Source organism: Tenebrio molitor, chromosome 6, assembly GCF_963966145.1.
Source record: "Tenebrio molitor chromosome 6, icTenMoli1.1, whole genome shotgun sequence".
NCBI classification, from domain to species: domain Eukaryota; kingdom Metazoa; phylum Arthropoda; class Insecta; order Coleoptera; family Tenebrionidae; genus Tenebrio; species Tenebrio molitor.
The window spans coordinates 3,534,359-3,552,073 of NC_091051.1; the positions used below are offsets into that span (position 1 = coordinate 3,534,359).

The 17,715-nt window shown below is 40.2% G+C and overlaps 1 protein-coding gene and 1 long non-coding RNA gene across 5 annotated transcripts in view; one reads left to right on the plus strand and one right to left on the minus strand.

Annotated features, from left to right (window-relative positions):
- The window catches only part of LOC138132998 (uncharacterized), a 122,924-nt gene extending 106,070 nt beyond the window's left edge, over positions 1–16,854 (plus strand). Inside the window, exon 3 of the long non-coding RNA XR_011160235.1 lies at positions 16,740–16,854. This is a non-coding gene — a long non-coding RNA (uncharacterized lncRNA). The remainder of the gene's footprint in view (positions 1–16,739) is intronic.
- Positions 1–17,715, minus strand: part of kek5 (kekkon 5) — a 175,287-nt gene that overhangs the window by 102,651 nt on the left and 54,921 nt on the right. For all 4 annotated transcript variants that reach the window (XM_069050754.1, XM_069050752.1, XM_069050753.1 and 1 more), the window contains one exon: positions 147–200. The gene's annotated coding sequence lies outside the window, so the exon portion shown is untranslated. The remainder of the gene's footprint in view (positions 1–146; positions 201–17,715) is intronic.

Below are 17,715 nucleotides of genomic sequence, written 5' to 3' on the forward strand. Positions count from 1 at the left end.
CATAATAAACAATCGCCGCCAACCGTAAACAAGATGGAGCGCGCAGATTGCCAACTAACAACGCAAACACGTCCCGTTAATAGAATTTAAGCCGCAATCGCGGAATCAACAGTTCGCCATTTTTAACTCGCAACGAACTCACTCACCTCAGAGAAATCCAATTACGTCCTCGGCCCCGCCGATAATCTCATCCGAAATATCTGCAAATAAAAACAGACGTTAGAAAAAAAATTAAGCATTAAAAAAATGGAAAGCAATCTTCGGCGGGAGCAGGAGAGAAGGAAGGTAACAACGCTCAAACACGTCACGTGACGTGAGAATCTCCACGACGCCGACGCTCACACGCTAAGCATAAAAGCATATTGCCAATCCCTGGATAACCGGATTTTAGATGGACAAAAGATAACGTCCAAAACGATGCAGGATGGTCGGTCGGTCGGCCGCGGAGAGGGAAATTCGATATTTGAACATGCCGGATGGACCGAAAGGAAGTCGCTCATCTGAGAGAAACTTTCACGTGATCGCCCAGTTACGTCGGCCGCAACTTAAGGACGTAACTTAATGGGGGCCCCATTTGCCTAAAATCAACCTTGATGCAATTACCGAGGGCTCGCCCGGCGCATCCACAAATTTCAATAGCTCCATCAGAGCTGATCCGACGAAGTAAACGCAAAACCCCGACAAGATCGGGCTCCCACGCTCAACAGGCTGACCTTACGAACGGGGAAAATCAAAATTATATCGGTTTCTCCTTGACGGACTTTACTCGTGGTGCGGCTATTTGTGCTCCATCTCTCCCAAGTGACCAAAAATAAAATAAACAAAGCCACCGATTTCGTTGCGAACGGTTGTATTTACGAATCCCGATTTTATAAATTTTTAAAGTTACTTGTTACTCTCAGAGATCGATAGAACCAATAGAGAATTAAAAAAAAACAAAAACAAAACAGTTGGATTAATTATTTAGCTCGCATTACAATTCTTCACAATCCTGTCCCGGCGCATCCACCAAGTTCAATAGCTCAATTGGAGCTCATTTCGGCGAAGTAAACACAAAACCGACAGAATTCGAGCCCCGCGCTGCTCAACAGGGTGACATTACGACCGGCAAAACTCAATACAACAGAAATTTCTTCATTTACTTGTATAGTGGCGCGGCTATTTGTGCTCTATTTCTAGCAACTGGCAAAAAATTGAATAAATGAACGCATTGATTTCCTCTTAAACCCCTCAAATCTACGATTGTTAAGAATCTCGATTTGCTGCGTTTGGAACTTTTAAACTTACTCGTGCGACAGTATAACTCCCGGAACCGACACGGCAAACAACCGAACGCACTAATTATTTAACCGTGGACCTCTCTCAGTTCACAGGTCTTCATCATCACACTCTCGTGTAGTCCCGGCGCATCCACCAATTCCGACGGCTACACCAGAACTGGTCCGGGCACAGTGAACGCATAGCCCACGGGATTCAACCCCCACACCACATTAGTGAATAAACAAACGGTTCAAATTTTATAAATGTCATAACTTGCTCGGACAACGCAACGAACCCACGCAAGCTAGTTCTCACTTTGCCCGCAACTGTGAAACACAACAGTCATAAAGAAAAATCGTTGCGATCCGAGGCAGAATAACGCAACAGTTTTTCTGTCGAATTAATTTACCGACAAACGTTACGGTATCTTAATTGTGCTCTAGTTTAAAAAACATTAAAATGTCAGAGTTCGAACCGGTGCTAATACGGGAAGGGTGTGGGCGTTGCCAGAAATCGAATTATTCTTATTTCAGCTCCGATACGGTTCTTCGGGGGATCATTAATTTTGTTTTACGATTTCAAATAAGTTTTATGGCTCGTCTCCACATAAAAATTGCAACTGTCGCTGCTGCAGAAATATGTCGGTGTAGATAGACTCCGAGTGTTCTCGGGGGGCGTAAATCACGCTCGCCTTAATTTACGTGCACGGGCGATATTTCGCGCGATTATCCTCGCATTATTGACGCAAAAAAGCAAAGCACTGTATCGATAACACGTCCGCACGCACCGCTTAATGGACTCTTCCACAAATATCATTTCTTTTGATTTAAACCCTCCTGGAGATGCTCCGCTTCGGAAAGCTTTGTACGACGTTAAATTGTCTTTGTCTCTTGTTCGTATTCGTTTAAAATTTCCTGATTTTGTGCGAATTCAAATGGGGAGCGACACAGAAAAGCACCTCCGCTCAATCTAAATACTTCTTTGACCCGGACTTTTTTGTTACACGATACGGAGAATTCGTAGATGTGTCGGAATAATCTCTTCGACGGGGCGACTTCCGTAATTGTATTTTTCTAAGTTTAGAAGAGAAAACGGCGGAGTTGCGGCGAGGCGAACTCTTAATGGGCGGATAAGACATGAAAGAGGCGATCGCAGGTCTAAGAGTGTACAACGGCCCTCGTCGCCTCTTAGTTAGCGAACAAGTATTAAGCAAATAACGTTATCGTTGCTTTTTGCTCCGGAAACACATTTGACGGTCTCGGTAAGAGGCGAGGCCACTTGGCGCAACAATGAAAATGCCGTTCGCCATCAAATCCGATTTGGAAAATTTGAATGCACGGATTTTACGATGATAAATCGCCTCTTCCAGACTGACCGCAATAAAACAAAGTATTCCTCGGGGAGGGAATCGACGTCGTTCCCGAATTACGCACAACCCCAAGAATCACCTGAAATCTGACAATAACGAGTTTCATAAAATCCCGGTCCACGACTGAATAATTCATCTTTCATCAAGTCGAAACAAGTCGTTCCTGTTAAGGACCCCTAAAACCAACCATGCAGTCAGTCGTTGATCCTTCCAAAGAAAATCGTAGTTCAGGCCAATATGCGTGTCCACGCCACTCACCATCGCGATAACACTAAAATTTCAATTAAGATACTCGACTAATTCTTGTTCTCGCAACGTTGACTCGGAGATAGGGTGGAAATGCGGTCGACAAAGGACCAGTCAGGACGACTCGCTGATTCGCCAGACCGAATAACTATCAACTTACAAACCCATCATTATTAACTTTTCCGTTCCGCTCAACTTGAAAACTAAATAAGTTCGTCGTACAAGTTTGTCCCGATCGGGTATCGGAGTCTCCAAAAACATCCGACCTTGCTGAGACCGATGTCCTAGAAAAAGAGGGAGAATGAGTGTGAGAGAGAGAAAGAATTGGGAGTGCTACAGAGGTCGGTCGTAAGTCAGACACTTTTGATGATGTGTATTATTGTTTCTTGTTGCGTTTCAGAATCAAGTCGACGAAGGCAGATGACGAAATCCGGACAAAATTGTGAACGCATAAATTATGGCGAGAAAGCATATTAAAAAAAAATAGGGAGATCAGGATGAACGCGTTTTTCGCGAAGTTGCTTATAACCTGTCAGATTCGTTATGGTAAAACAAACGCACATGGAAGAGAAGAGAAATTATAATTCACTCGAGAGAGCAAAGAAGCAAGCTGTAATGAAACGTGACAGCTAATATCCGAGGTAATGTCTTTGCTTCAGCTGCACGAGTTGTTTATTTTGACGGAAGTTTCGCAAAGGGTAGCCGGCTGGAGTTATTTAACTTTCGGGCCACCCCCGTGAATTCGCAGCGCGCCGACACAGTTTAATTGTGATTTAATTTGCGAGTACTCCACACTTTCCATATGCGTGCTACATTTAATTACTGCCTCCGCATCGAGGGCGCAGGCTCCCCTCGAATACGATTCCGCCACCCCCGAAAAAACAGTATCTGTTGCTCGACGACGACGCCCTGGCGGTGCATCCCGATCGTAAACGCGTGATCGGCGAATTGGTGCAGGAGCACCGTGAGATGCAGACGCCATACCTTCGGCACAATCCATCTCCCTTGACACATATGAAGCCGGGACGCAGATATGGAGGGAATTCGCAATAAAGATTCCGTCCATAACCGGAACAATGCGTTTGTCAGATCTACACCTGTTCAAGCGACAACGGTCATTTGTCTTCGGGGCAGGCTTTGATCATTTAAACGCGATAGTCGTGTTTGGTCATGTCGGCGGTGTCCCCGAGGACCTTCCGAAGTCATTACTGTCGCGTTTGTTGCGTCACGCAATCACCTGCGCCAATCCGCATTACCTTCCATAACTCGATCTGCATACACCGTCGGCCCTAAACGTCCGCATCTATCTATCTGGACATAGCTCGAAGGACTGAACGTCATCGCATCCAGAATCCGCACGTTGCTCACGCCCCAAATCAAATTATCGCGACCGCGCGCCTCTGTATCGCTTTAATTTCTTGTGGGGATTGAGTTAATTGAGAAAGTTTCGTATCAATTTTAATTTCGACGCCGTCTTCTGCCCCACCAGTGTGTGTTTGTTCTTGGAGGTCGCCCACTCCGAGACGAGAATCACATTTGCATCGAAACCGGCGGCTTTTGCGCCACCGTTTTCAAAAAGAAAAACATAATCGAAAGAGCGATCAAAATTCGCTGGTGCACAACCAAAAGACGACGGTAATTTTGTTTCTACTTACTCGACCGATTTCGACATGCGGAGTTTCTCGAGTAGCAAAATAACGAATTTCCGACGCTGTTCCGGACAGAAAAGCAACATTTTCCCGGACCAAAGTCAATCAACAGGTTTAAATAGGAAAGTTCCAATTCATATCGTAAACAAAAGAAAAGCGACGGCGTCGATTTTCTCTTTTCTGGCTCGCTCGATTTTGAGGTGGATCAAAAGACGCAAAAATCGAGATTTCGACCCTCCGTGCACATCCAGACAATGTAAATCTGTTAAGATACAAATTATTTTGTTTTTAAGGTCAGCAGATAAACCAGGCTAGCTCAAATTCTCATGTACTTTCTCATGGAGGTTCGTTTTGCAATTCAAGGCCATTGGGTTGATTGTATGTCTGGTTGCCTACTCTCCATTCTTTTATTTGGAGAATCATTTTTGACATCCCATTTTTTAAGAAAAATTTATCAGAAAAAAAAATGTTTGTTCAAATATCTACACTAAAATATCCCTGTAAGCATTTATATCAGTAGGCTGCAAACTGAATTTGAATGAACCTCCATAAGACAATACACGGAATCTTGAAGCGGAATCGGCATAGCGTATTTACGTTTTTACGTAATTGTGAAGTGGTTCTTTCTCCTCTTGCCTTTAAAATTTAACAGTACAAAAATTCATTTGAAGATATGTATACCTTTCAAATGATTCGCAATTTTGATTGTAGTTTCGTAAAACTGTTCCTCTATAAAATCTTTATCGGTTTGGTTTTATTGTAAAAATTCCAGATGTTATATTAACTCGATTATTGAATGTTGGAATGAAAGAAGTTGCTTTCTTTAATAAAACCACGTTAGGGGGAGAAAATGGAAATGAATTTCTTGTAATGAAGTGAAGCGCATGTAAACTGTTTCTTTTGTGGTTGGGAATGGAGCAGAATATTAGGGAATTATGTTAGTCCATCTGAAAAATGACCGAAGGAGGAGAGGATGCCGAGAGATCGATGAAAACAGGTAAATTCTGGGAAGGAAGACGGTGATTTAGGGACAGGTTTTGCGAGACATTAACAAATAAATAACTGTTAGAAAGGGGAGAGATAACATGACGAAGAGTACCATTTTATTAAGGCAATGGGGCGAATAAGAAGCCCGCTTTTGAGAATTTTAAGGAGCAAAGGATGATAGTCATCCCTCACGCTTCAAGTACGATGTGGTAAAACATCACCTCGCCTGAAATATATTCCTCGAAAAAAGCTACAAACGACGAGAATTATGTACAAAAAAGTTAACTCTTATACAAAAGCCTCATATCATTTTCCCTTAACACCCTTTATGTTATAGTCAATTTTCCATAAATCTGGAAACCATCTATTTGAGAGCGACGCCTTCCATTACCCAACGGTGCGAAAGTTCAATACGACGTCGTAAAAAAACGAACAAGGAAAACGAATCAATTCTTTTCAGTTTTGGCCTCGAAATAAATGCGATTGCGATTTTCTCTTTAATTATAAAACTATGTATCGGTGGTATCGATTAAAATTACAGTTTGTAAATAGGGCCTCACAATTTAAGTGCCGCGTAATAATTATTTTCATATATGAGTAGCGCTGTCAGATTACTTTTCAGGTATGAGGCGCAAATTTGAAGAACGAGGCGGTAGCCGAGTGTTGCAAAACAGGTCGAATACGTGAAAAGTCTTAAAAAAGGAAATTATGTATTTGCGTCAGCTCGATTCGGCCAAGTAAAACACCAAACGTCGCCATCAATAACGAATAATAATAATCCGGGGGCCAATTTAAGAAACGTCCTCTGATGAGGATTACACACGGCGGCGGCGAAATGGAAACACGTGCTCCTCTATGGGCGAAGAAACGAGATTACACTAAGTATAAGAGATGGGAGTGAACTCCTCCCGCCTATTTCGTGTAACCGTGTCTGCATAAATTAACATATTCTGCGGTCGAACAAGTGGGGCTTTTTTAATGGTGCCGAGGCGCTAAAAGTGCCTCGTGCCTCACTAATTTCGACGCAGACCTCGGCCGATTCCTTCCGATTCCAAGAATCGACTTGCGGGCCATAAAACCCGAACGATTTTGGCGCGGCACGGTTCGGTTGTTCGATTTTTAAAAAAAATGTAAGCCGCCCAAAACCGTAAATACGGTCCCTTTATTCGCCGTACCTCATTCTTCCGCATCGATCCGCAATAAAGAGGTAAAGAATTAGGATAATGGAGGGAATGTATCCTGGAGGAGAGCGAACGCTCGAAAACTGTACAAATCAAATGATAACGCATAAAGAGATTTTTAAAGGTCTTATCTCTCTTGGCTTTTTGCTCGGAGATGCCCCCAAGACGTTCCGCGCAAAGCTGCTGCTCAAAGCGCATCCTTAATATTTTAATAAATTACATCGACACTCCTCGGGACCTTTTGTAAACGCTTCTGGACGCAACGTTTTTCCCTTTGCATCCCCTCGTGAAAGATTAATGGCCGAACACTATTGGTAGGAATAAAACGGTAACTTTTTTCCGGGGTGGCCGGCCTCATCACTGCAATAAATATGAAATACAACCGTTTAACTTTTCCGAATATGGACGGCAGACGATATTTGTTTGGTGCGTGTGGGCCGCAACGAAATGAAAAAAGTTGGGATGGTTTATCGATAAAGTGTTGTTGGGATTATGGTGTTGTGGAAGCGCATCCGCAATTAAAATTGCAGCCGCGTGTGGTGGTGGCACGACCCACAAGAAGTGCCGGAGCCAACAGCGAGAATACATTAGGGCCGCCTTTATTGGAACGGAGTCCCTCACGGGGAAGTAATCACTTCCGGAGGAACCCCGCGGGTGCCTCGCATCGAACCCCATCGAACGCCACTGGAACACACCTGCACGGCCGCCCTCCTATAAAGTAGCGTTCCTCGAGAGACCAAAGACGTGCTTGTTTCCGGACTAAAACTCATGAACTTTGAGCCTACAGGAGAATTTCCGACGCGAACGTTCTGCCTCCTAAGTCTTCCATCATTTTGTCGGCTCGAGATGCAGTCTCTGTGCAGCACGTGAAGGGTGTCTGTCTTCGACCGATTAAATGCACTCGGGGGTGATCGATGGGGTTTTAAAACTGGATGGGTCGATCTAAATGAAACGAGTCGAGGTTGGCGGGACCACGAAAGGGTGCAACGGTGACAAGAAAGGGCACGAAAAACTCGGAACAATGAGAAATAAGTACGCTGAAAACAGTGCAGATTTCGCCTAAGCAAAAACAGTAAATCCTTGACAAAGCTCACAATTTCTCTGTTGTTTGATGAGATAAACGGGAAATAAAGTCTGTATTTTGTAGAAAATATCATAAAAGAAATTATAACTGGAAAAGTGAAAAATAAGTTGAATAAATATTTCTTTTCCGGATTGAAAAGTGAAATAGGATCTGTAATCTGCATCCAACACGGAAAAATATAAATAAAGTGTGAGTAAGCTCTTTTGTGCTGTTGCACAAGATTATCTCGAAAAAATTAATTAATAAAACTTGAAAGCACGAATCAGGTATCATTTTAGTTTTCTACTGTTAATGCAGAAATTAGATAACCAGATAAAAAAAATAATTTTCAGTTACTACATGTAGTCGTGGAAAAAGTATAGTCTTCAACTCGCGTATAATGGCTATTATTCACTCGGACGATTCCACCACTCGCCTACGGCTCGTGTTGGAATTTTCATCTTCTTGAATAATAGCCATCACTATACGCTCGTTGAAGAATGTACTATTCTTTTACATTAGAAAAAAATCCCCACTTTAGAATAACTTATAAATATATCTGGATGTAAAAATATTTTGCATGGAAATTGGGAACGTCGGTGAACATTTCGCATACACATCACATTTTTTATTTATCGCAATTTCACTTTATTAAATAAGAGTTACGCAGCGAGACCTCAAATTGGCGGCCACCTCTCTTATGAAGAAAAAATCGTAACGTTTTATTTTTTGATATAATCACACTTCAAACATGTACAAGAGCACGATTTCCTCAAAATTTTATTTTATTCTTTAAAATTTTATTATTCTAACAGGTGGGCTGAAAATAAAGCGGATTTATTGCGTCATCTCTTAAATAATGTGAGTTTTCTTGTAAAAAATTCAGGAGCCGAAAAGTAAAAAAAATTGTGTTTTCTTTCATTTTCTCCGACGTTGAACAACATCTCGTCAATTTAAAATCCTCTCTCGTTGGCGATAAAAAAATTATTCAATCTGTGTCAAATACACAGTGGGCCGAAAAAAACGGTACAAATTTTGTACGCTCATATCTTCCTGCGTTATTAAGTGTTTTATAGTATTTTACAGTAGAAGTCCGTTAGGATAGCCTTTACTGTCGAGCCAGAGATTTTGTGAGACGAGCTCGCAGAGCGAGTCGAATAATACTGGCGAGGCTGTAAAGGCCCTAACGGACGTGTATTGTACAATAGTTTTTGTAATATCTCTACGATTCGTTCACAATTATCTTTTTGAAATACATTTTTTTGGACGCCATCGAAAAAAACCGAATGATTTGTAAGTGTGCGGAGGACGTCGTCATGTCAACCGTTGTTTGTGAAAAAAAATTGTTTCAATGTTGTTTGTCAGATTTGTTCAACGCTTAACTTTCCGTTGAAAATAAATGAATGAAATCAATAAAAAATCGCAATCAAGATATGCCCGATGTTCGGAAGTGAGGTATCGTTATTGCCTGCAAAATCGCGCTTGTGTTAGCTTAAAATTGTGAAGCATCATCTTCGATCTTGTCTACATTTGCTGCTGTTTGTCAGATTTGTTCAACACTTAACTTTTCGTTAAAAATAAACGACTGAAATCAATAAAAAACCGCGATCAAGATATTCCCGATGTCCGGATGGCCGCAGAGCAAGTGAGGTCATCGTTATTCCCTGGAAAATAGCGCTTGTGTTGGTGTTAAAAATCTGAAGCATCATCTTCGATCTCGTGTACATCTGCTAGTGGCATACGGATTTCGATTAATTCAAGGTGTGTCCCATAACATTAAACATTAATTATTGTACCAATTGTAAAAAAGTTGAAAAATAAAGTTTTGATCTACGTTGCTATAGTTATTTAGTCATTCATAACGGCCGCTCCCGCTCATAACGGACACCCTTAACGGACTCCGGCCGTTATGAGGTTGTTTACATGGTGACAAACAATCCGGAAAGCCACCTTTAACAACTAGATATTACAAAAAATTATTGATATAGGTACCAGTGAAAAGCCCAATTTTTATAGAAAAGATGAAGCCCTCTTGCTGTACAGAGATAGTCCTAATTCAAAAGTTGTGCGTCATAACATGAAGGAATGCAAAAATTCTGGTTTTGAAGATATTTATTGTTTAAAAAAATTATCTCAATTATAAGTTTACAGATGATATGGTTCAATATTCCTCCCATTTTTATTAGACAGACATAAAATATTCAAAGATCACCAGCAGCACTTTTTATAAAATAGACCAGCAATCCTCACTGAAACATTTTTGAAAGATTCGATTCTCTACTGTGTTCAGTTTCCCCAAAAAGGAAAGAGAGTTGTCAAGCCGGACCCAAATCCACAGACAAGTACTCTCTTATCTTTCCAATGCAATATTCTTTCTCTTCTCAATAATTAACAGATATTTTTACTTGACTGATGTAGTATTTAGGATCTCGACTCGTGCAATCACATTCGTGTTTATAAACTTCAGGAATGTGGATGAAAGCTTTCTAAATTACTTAGCTAAAATTAGTCAGCTCAAATATTAACAAGTCATCCAATTATGCGATCAATTTACAATCATCTTGTGTCTATTTCAGGATCGGGAAGAAACTGTTTGCCGTAAAGGTCTGTTTATAATGCCACAGTATACGCGTGTATGAAAGAGAACTGACGTTATTAAATGTGTGTTTATCCTGCCTACAATGAAGTAAACCTTCTTTGTATTGTACAAAGTGCAGACGCGATATGATCAAATACCTCCAAGTTCAGTGACTCGCCGGCATTTGAATTTTATTTTAAGCTCTCCGTATACTTTCAATAATAATCTATTATTAATGCAAACAAAACCGAAAACGTTGTTGCACACCGGAGCATATTCGAAGCGAGCTTTTACCAGCACAACTTTAATTATTGATCGGAACTACATAAAATCCATTTTTAAAGCGTTCGCAAATCAAACAAAACGACGGATGATGACGAATGGCGGGTCCCCGGAGCGGCACAGAAAATAACTTATTCAAGGACCTCCCGGACCAGACTCGGCCCTCTCCTGTTGGAATTTTAAAGAGTCGAAATGTATGCACGCGGCTCCTCTTAGCCTAAACGGCGACTCGATGCCCTCTTTCGCGTCTTCGGTGGCGAAATTTCGACGCGAAAGCTCCACCCACCCCCAGGGTTTACGTTATACAAGTGACGTGTAGTGAAAACCGTGTGCCATGTAAATATGTCGAGTGTATTAGTGCCGGTCCGAGGACCACGAACACAAACCCCCGGCCGCAATCTAGTTTATATTCACAACGATCAAAAGCAATACGTTAGACGGGGAGTTCCGGGATTAACACCGGAGATGCGACGTCGCTAGCCCTTCAGATAGATTTATTAAAAAGACGGGGAGAGCGAAACCGGGCCGTGTAAGGAATATATACTGCGCCGTGAAAAAAAAACTCAACACGTGGGCTTTTCTATTAGGTTTTTTCGGCCATTTGTCACCAAGATTGGTTTTGGAAGTGGAGTGCTTTTAAAAGCGACGCATCCGCAAAAAATATCTGGGTCTGATTTGCATAAATCGAAAAGCATGCGCGCTTCTTCGCCGACCACCAAAACGTTGTGGAGCAATCCCAAATAAAATATGTACAAATGAAAAAAAATTTTTGCAAAAGTTTCAATTTTCAATGATACGTAATATTATGTAAACAAACAAAAATCAATCTTTCAATTTTTATTTTTTTTGGCAAATGTTGCATAAATATTTGCTTTAATTTAAATTTCGCAACAACAAATGTTCCACTAATTAAACTATTTTACATGCAAATATCTATTCCACTTGCGGTAAGGATATATTTCATATTATTGAATTTTATTTAAATGTATGTAGTTGGAAATCTACGTAATTATGCGTTATCACTCCAACTGTGTAATCAATTGAAAACATTTTTTTACAGCGTTGTATAAAATATATTGCTGTTCTGAACGACCATCCCTCTACTTGCTTTAACATAAAACTTTCCACTCTTTCAGTTTTATGTGTCTAGTTATTCATACAATATTATACTTTTTTATTAGAAAAGTATTTCATAACCTACCAATATCTGAAGTTTCTTATCAGATTTCCTAGTTTTATGTTCTTTGCGGATAAACAATTTTACAAAAGTCTCATTCTGTGCAAAATACGCAAACACTACGATCAATGAGGTCGGCACTAAGTCACAAATGTCATAAAAAATAAAACAAAGCAAAAAAATATATATATTAGTAACTAAACTCAAGAGCATAACTATAGCACCACCCCCGATTTTCCAGATTTTTTCCCTAAACCTTTAGTTAAGATAATATGGCTCTAGAGACTCATAAAAGAATCAAAAAGAATAATAATCAGCAAGTGTAGTGCCAGTTGTAAACAATTTGTGTGATTTATTGCAGAAAAACTGAAAATTCAAATGTGCATAACTATAGCACCACGCAATTTTAAATAACATGTCATTTTTTTTTTACAAAACGTTCTTTTAAGTCAGTAATGGTGGGTTGCCCCCCCCCCCCCCCCATTTTTCCTAATTAGCTCAAAGATTCTAGAGTTCACGCTGTCTACCAAATTGTTATGTGTTTCAGGCTCTAAATTGGTCCAACCATTTAGAGCAATTTTGAGTTCATTTATGGTTTCGTAGTGTTTGTTACCCTGATACAGTCGACGAACCAAGGTGCCCCAAAGGTTTTTAATTGGGTTCATGTCCGGGGAACAGGAGGACTACTCTAATAAATCGATATTTTGAACTTCGAACGACCTGATCGACCTTCTGCTGACGTGTTTCTGGCCGTTATCTTGTTGGAATAGCAATTGTTGATTGTTGTTGTTGTTTGAAAAAGGTATCAAATCTTCTTCGAGAACGTCAGGATATTCCCTGCTATTCATTTGTGTTGACAGGTAAGCTAGCGTTAGAACCTCTGTTTTGGTGAACGCTCCCCACACCTTTAGAGTGCCACTACCAAAGTTTCGTTTGGAAAAGTATTGCGGTTCTTTTCTCAAATCTCTCCAATAGCAATTAAATCCGTCTGGCCCATCTAATTTAAACATTTTTTCATCAGGAAAAATTATCTGAAAAGAATATGCTTCAAAAAAACTTAAATTTTTTGAAAATTCTTAGGTTGAATTCTCCTAGTGGCAGTTCATGTTCTGATGGACAAATTCCAACCTAGCGGTTTTGTGTCTAAAAAGGAGTCTTGGAAATTATTTCAATTTTTGACGTACGATATGTTCATTTTTACTCAAAATCCTTCTTATTGTCAATCGTGAGACATTCGCTCTACATTCTTGGGCAACTTTTCAAACTGTTGCTTGCTGTGACAATTATTCTTCTCACAGTCCTAGGCGAAACCGCTTTTCCTTGGGCTGCCCTTTTTGTTTGTGCCATATTTAGCAGAGTTGCTTAAATAATTTGACACAACTTTGCGGAATCGTTCAATTAATTCTTCGAGAGATTTCGCCGTTCATTTTGAAAAACCAAAATTTTACCCTTTTCCAACTCAGAAAAATAACAACCACGAGGCATTTTGAACTTGACTCTAACGAGTTAATGACTATTGTTGATAACAATTTATCGATTGTTTATGTTAGATAGTCGTGGCATGACCCGGGCCACAGTCATCTTTCATTTTATTTACTTTTGTTATTTAAAATTGCGTGGTGCTATAGTTATGCACATTTGAATTTTCAGTTTTTCTGCAATAAATCACACAATTTGTTCACAACTGGCACTACACTTGCTGATTATTATTCTTTTTGATTGTTTTATGATTCCCTAAAGCCATATTATCTTAACTAAAGGTTTAGGGAAAAAATCTGGAAAATCGGGGGTGGTGCTATAGTTATGCTCTTGAGTGTATATTGCTTTCACTTGGGCAATGTAATCAGTAATCACACTGCCTGCCGAAGAGGCTCCGCCCGTCGTTGCGAGTCATCTAAGATTCTTAGACTTCAGTGGCGTAACATACCGTACGCTGTTTATTCTTCTCCAATCGCGAGCTAGCGGACGAAAATCACGTCAGCTTACTGTATAGCTTAAATGAATGGAGTATAGGGGCAGCTTTATGGTATTCTACTTTCCTATCATGCTTCGTACACAAAACGTGGATAGAAATATCTGATAATCCTGGAAGATTACATTCATTTTCAGAAATCCCACCATGTGCAAAAAATATTTTTATTACATATTCAGCAGTGGTGTTTCTTTAGTGTTTGTTGAACTTTTTGGAGACAATTTTCGTTGGTACATTTGTGAATTATATTATTATAATTCTTCTACCCAATCCGCAACTAATCGTAAATAATTGTATGACAGCTCGAATCAATTGAAAAAAAAATTACAACTGGACTTTCACATAACATTCTACGCAATTAGAGTCGCGAAGACATCACCATTAGGAAACCAACAGCATGCAGGCCATCCAGAGTGCTCTCAAGTTTCTTTGAAACAGCAAATTGGCGATACCACTTAATCAATTGAGAAGGAACTAAGTTCTTTTAGAAGATCAAAGCTATTGGAAGTCATTTATAGCTTTTATTTATCCTGGCAGGATTGTCGACGAACTTGTTTTTTTAATTCCAGAGATCGTTATCTTATCTCTAACAAGACATTAAAAGGCTTCCACCTCAATAACAAACAAGAATCGGTCGAATTGAAAGATTTTAGAAAAGCGCCAGACGATTAACAGCTATTTTTCTTTCCATTTCCACGTTCGTGAATTTATAATTCCCCTCGATGTGGACGTCAAAATTTTTAAAAACGAGAGTGCACTTTTCAACAGCGAAGTCGCAATATTCCAGTGGACAAACACAACAGAATATTGCATTTTACGAAAAGTCACCGATACAATAAAAATAATAATTGCGGAAGATATGCCGGGAAGTTGGAGTGGAGTCTGGAGAAAAGTTTAATTAATATTGACTTTTCCGGGACCGGAATGGAAATTCTTAATGCCACTGGAAAGGGGTTCATGACGGGTCGACTTTCCGATACAGATTTTAATATAGCGCGAGGGGAGGTGTTACTAGGTTCTTGTTTTTTATCGATCCCGGAGCGGATACCTCCGGAGTTCGCCTTATTACTCGAGGTAACGTTATATTGATTGAGGAATACGGTAGGGCAACAAAAGTAAACAGCCGCAAGGCGTGCAGATAACAATCGTTCCGCCGTGATTCAATCCCGCGATATATTTTTTTCATCCTCACGTTCACAATTCATTGTCGGGGGAGGGCCCCGGAATCAAGCCGTTCCTGCGTTCCGCGCTCCTCTAACGAAGAAATGTTGCTATTACCCCGTCGACATTACGCGAAAAAGTTGAGGCGGCGAACATCTGGAGCCACCTCTTGCACTCTCGGTTTTACTCGCGGACACGTTACGCTCCGGAGTCTGTGTGGGGATCGAATCGATCCCCCTCCGGGACTCCCCGGATGACAACTCGCGCATAATTAGTGGCGACTGTCGCTATTATCGGAAACATGTCACAACATGGACACCAAATTATGGTTATAAAATACCGGTCGCGGAGGACAAGATTAATTATTTCACGTACACGTCACACGACACGAAAACAAAACGAATTCATCACGCACACCGGAGCGCTTCCATTAAAAATCAAATTCACTTAATACAATAATTCCATTACGGACTCGTCGACGGGACGGCACCAAGTCCCCGAGCAAATTCAATTTTCCAACGCAAGAATTCCGAATTGCGCCCGTTCATTTCGACGGGAATTTTTGTGCTCGTCTTACCCCCACGGAAATTAATTAATTTAGGTGCCCATATGTGCGGGGGAATGTCCCATCGAGAATATTTAATTAAACAAAACACGGTCTAATTAAAACGTATATCTCGGGTGGGCGCGCTTTACTCATTTTTCCGGCGATTTTTTATTTTCCCCGTTTTATTTATGGACAAATTCCAATTAGGAACGCGCCGCGTCTTTCGCAAAACACAAAAACAACCAAACCGGAAAATTTACTAGCACCAAAAATTACCGCACGTACCAGGATAAGTCGTCAAATGAAACGGGAGGCGTTAGAATCGAGTCGAAATTACTTGGTATGGAGAACCATTTTAAAATTAATAGTTTTCACACTTTTAAATTGTACGATAAGCCTAGGTCAACTTGGAACACCACAGGAATGAGTTAATACAACCAAAAAAGTTATCAAACCGGTAAAAGATGCCCCCAGTCACAAACGCGACCATTATTCCTTTCGATGATTTCCACAGAAACATTTACAAAGCAGTATGACTTTATGGTAATAATGGTTGCTAACGAAGTGAACAAATTCGGACAAATTTTCCCTATTCATAGGCGTCGAAAATACAAAGATACAGGGTCATTTTTATCTTTTGATTTTACCCCCGAAAGTCATTTACGGAGAATTATTTTGCGGCAAGGATACTCCACATTTTTTTCAAAATTATTTAAGATTTCAGAATCACCCTGTATAAAATACAGGGTGATTCATATAGTATCACACAAACTTTAACCGGTGGTAGATTCTAACCCTTAGACACTCTTACAAAAATGTCTAGGTTCTAATGTTAAAATTGTTGTAGATAAAGCATGTTGAAGAGTGTACTACTACCACCTTTTAAGAACTGCAGATAAATGAAAATATTTTATGTTGAAACAAACTGTCAGGCATTGTTGTCAAAATGAAACAGAAGCGAACTTTATAATACCAATATTTTTCCTATAGCAACAATTGTTTGCTTCTATTATGACATTCATGACATGTGTTACACATTGGACGTAAAGTGAGACCGGAATCTGCCACTGGTTAAAATATGTATGAAACTATATGAATTACCTTGTATATTGTAATAAAAGAATTACTTTTGGAAACTTAATTCAATATAAAATGGTTTTTAAAACCAAATTTACTCTCAAACTACTAAAACACCGTAGAAATCTTTCTTTCTTAGACTACATAATTAATTTTCTTTTCAAATGACACTGTTTCAAATTTATTTCAGTTGGGGCCAGATCGAAGCGGTATGGTGGACGATTCAGTTTCTGGACCAGAAGAGAGCTCTCAACACGCAACCAAGTGTGATGTACTTGATAGATAATAATAGATTTTCACCTGAGCTTAATGAATCATCAGTAATGAATTGATGGCGACGGTGAAGGCCACTCGAACCAACACTTCCACATTTTACCACGTAATTGAGTTCATTTGTCCTCGCAAGACCCATATCTAGCGTCAGATCGCCAAACGCTTTAACAATTCAAGAGACCCAGCGCGAACAAATGGCTACTTATGAAAGTAAATTATTTTTTCCATGCAGACACAAAAAAATCCATTTCACTTTGCTCGCATTTCCCATCGTTTCGTACAATCCGTCTCTTCCACTACATTTTAATCAGCCTTATTAATGAAAGGTGCGCATCAAAGTCTGCAGTTTTTGTAATTGCATTATTCACATTCCGCTCCGAGTTGCACACAGATAGATCATGCGCTGGAATTCTTCACTTAAAAAGGTCAAAACTGTTCTCTTCTCAGGAGCTCCGCTCTATTCACCGTAGTCGCATCTTATTAGGCACTAATCGCCGTAAAACTCGAGCACACCTGAAGATGGCATTTGATATTCCATCCTCTTGCGCATTTTAATCCTAGGCCTTTGAGACGAGATCTCTGGAAACATGTTCGTTTCACTGAAAACACGCTGCTCGCTCTAATAGACTCGATAAAATTTGGTTCTCGCCACACTGCGACTCACGTTAAATATTAACAAATGCCGTTAAAAAACCGTCGTGAGGTGCTCTAAACCCGCCTTGAATATTGCATGGCTTCGAGATCGTTACACATTTGGCAACATCTTGGCCGATGGAAGCTAACGTAATTATTGCCGAAGTAAGTACTTGTTGCATTAAGAAAACCGATCCCGAGGCCCGCCGAGTTAATTAGTGTTTAGTCTTCTTGACGATTTTGGGTGTTCAGTTTTGAAT